General features: G+C 40.2%; 1 protein-coding gene across 6 annotated transcripts in view; it reads right to left on the bottom strand.

The window, feature by feature from the left end:
* The window catches only part of PAPOLA (poly(A) polymerase alpha), a 64,186-nt gene that overhangs the window by 45,085 nt on the left and 16,291 nt on the right, over positions 1 to 2,810 (bottom strand). The window lies entirely within an intron of this gene.

Below are 2,810 nucleotides of genomic sequence, written 5' to 3'. Positions count from 1 at the left end.
AAAAAAAAAAAAAGAAACAGGCCTTCAAAGGAAGTTAGGAAGAAACTTCCTGAGAAGAATGATCTGGGGACATCTCTAGTAAAACACACTATCTTAAGATAGCATCATCTAATAGAACTCTCCAGTATAGTGGCCACTAGCTATCCTTCACTACTAAGCTGAGGAACTGGATGTCTAATTGTATTTCACTTGAACTGCCATAGTCACATGTAGCTAGAGGCCAATTAGTACATGTCTAGACATACATGTGTTTATAGCTATTAAAATAATTATAACACACAAATTAAGATTTCTTCATTCAAGCCATAGAAAAACATTTTCAAGTGTAAAATCTTTTTTGTAAGTCTCAGGATATTATTAGATGACAAACAAACCAGACAACTAAAGTAAAATTCAAATTTTATGTAATTTTCTCCCCAAAATATTATAAATTAATTGTAACTATACATTAAATCAGTAGTTCTCAACCAAGGATGATTCTGCCTCTCACAGAACATATGGCAAGGTCTGGAGACATTTTTGGTTGTCACAATTTGGGGAAACAGGGGGCAGGGGTAATAACAGGAAGAGGCCAGGGATGTTGGTTAACATCTTACAATACACAGGACAGCCCCCTAAGAAAGAAATTAGCTAGTCTAAAAATATAAATAATGACATCATCAAGAAATCCTGGATCAAGTCTTAAAACTAACCAGCAGAGCAGGAAATGCTCTCTACAAACTGCAGACACAAAAGATCAAAAGTTGTGAAGCCTCGCCTCTTTAGTCCCATTCTCTAACCAACTTACATACCGTTGTGTCGTCGGAAAAGTCATGACGTAATTTTTCTATGTTTCTCGTTGCAAAAATGCGCCACGACTTTTCCGACAACCCAATACTTACAGATTTAGGCTATAAAGAAAAGGACACAGAGAAATATGAATAGGAATAAGCATTAATTCCATTTCATTACTCCAAACAATTTTCTTACCCTCAGGAAAACCAGCAGGAAGAACTGTATCAACAATTACTGGTTGCCAGATGGGAGGGGGATTGTGTGAAAAAGGTGAAGGGGTTAAGTAGTAAAAGTTGGCAGTTACAAAATAGTCATGGGGATGTAAAGCAGAGGGAATATAGTCAATAATATTGTAATAACTATTTATGGTGCCAGGAGGGTACTAGACTTATCAGGGGAATCACTCCGTAAGTTATATTAATGTCTAACCACTATCTGTACTCCTGAAACTAATACAATATTGAAAGTCAACTGTAATTGAAAGATAAAAAAATAATAAAAAAAAATTACTGGTTAGGGGCCAGCCGAGTGGCTCATTTGGTTAAGAGTTAGCCTAAGCGTGCGAGCTCTGAGCAACAAGGCTGCTGGTTCAGTTCCCACATGGGCCAGTGACACTGCGCCCGAGCTGAGTTGCCAACAGGTGGCAGGATGGCTCAGCTGGTGAGAGCATGTGCTTGTAACAAGACTGCCTGTTGGATGGTGGGCTACGCCCACCCGCAACTAAGACTGAACACAGCACCTTGAGGTTACAGGCCACGAGTTGCTGATGGGAAGCCAGATGGCAACTGCGCCCTCCAAAACTAAGATTGAAGAACAACAACTTGGCTGGTCCCCTTCCCCAATTCCCCAACACTGTTCCCCTCCTCCAATTCCCCAATTAAAAAAAAAAAATTTACTAGTGAAAGAAACTCATTGGGCACTGAAGTACCTGAAACAAAACTATCATCAATGAAACAGCACTAGTTTCACATTAAATAAATGTAAGTTCTGGCCTTGTGTACTTGACTATGGTTTTAAACTTAGACTAAACATTAACAAAAAAGCCATTAAAACAAATCTCTGTTTTCCACACAAGGTTAAAGAAATACCAAGTTCAATAAATGAGTAAAAAATACTTTAACATCTTTTGCTCAGCTCCAAAGAGCTCCTTTTCAAAATCTATCAATGAGAAATAGGTAATACAGAGTCCCCAATTTAAAATACTCCCATTGTTAAAGTTTTCATCAGTTGTTTGAAATACATACTGTTTTAAGAAAAAAATATTATAAATTTGACTAAAACCAAAAGACCAACTGACTTTTCTTCTACATTAATGCCTCTCTTCTTCTATCCTGGGTTCTTTCCATCCAATGAATTCCAGACACAATTCTAAGAATACACTTCCTGTATCAGAAACCCGGTCAGATTCATCAGCTGTGTGCATGACTTTTCAAAATAAAGTATTAGGAACTCAGAGAATGTTATTTTAAAAAAACTAAATGAATATTCAGTTTGAGAGTCTAATATCTGAAAACCTAAAAAATGCTCGTATGGGCCAGCCAAGTGGCATGTTGGTTAAGAGCTGGCTTGGGACACCAGCTCTGAACAGGAGGACCCCGGTTCAGATTCCACATGGGTCAGTGATGCTGCACCCTCCACAGCTAAGATGCTGAACAACAGCTCAACCTGGAGATGGGCTGCCATGAGTCGCCAGAGATGGCAGCCAGCATGAGCTTTTGTGAGCTGCCGTGAGCAGCCATCTAATGGCCGGTGAGCGACTGCCTCAGCCAGGAAGAGCACAATGATAATACCAACATGGGCCAGTGAAGCGACGTCCTCCACAACTAGACTGAAGAACAAAACCACAGCAACTTGTCTGTTCCCCTTCCCGGATTCCCCAAGGCTGTTCCCCTCTCCCGATTCCCCAATAAAATCTCAAAAAAAAAAAAAAATGCTCATAGGATTCCTTAAAAGGTAACACGATTCTCGGGCCGGCCGAGTGGCGCGATGGTTAAGAACTGGCTTGGGACGCCAGAGGGCCCCGGTTCGGATCCCAC

The sequence above is a fragment of the Hipposideros armiger genome, unplaced genomic scaffold, assembly GCF_001890085.2.
Source record: "Hipposideros armiger isolate ML-2016 unplaced genomic scaffold, ASM189008v1 scaffold_69, whole genome shotgun sequence".
In the NCBI taxonomy this organism is placed as follows: domain Eukaryota; kingdom Metazoa; phylum Chordata; class Mammalia; order Chiroptera; family Hipposideridae; genus Hipposideros; species Hipposideros armiger.
The sequence above is the reverse complement of the archived record's forward strand: the minus strand, read 5'-3'. Positions and strand labels throughout refer to the sequence as shown.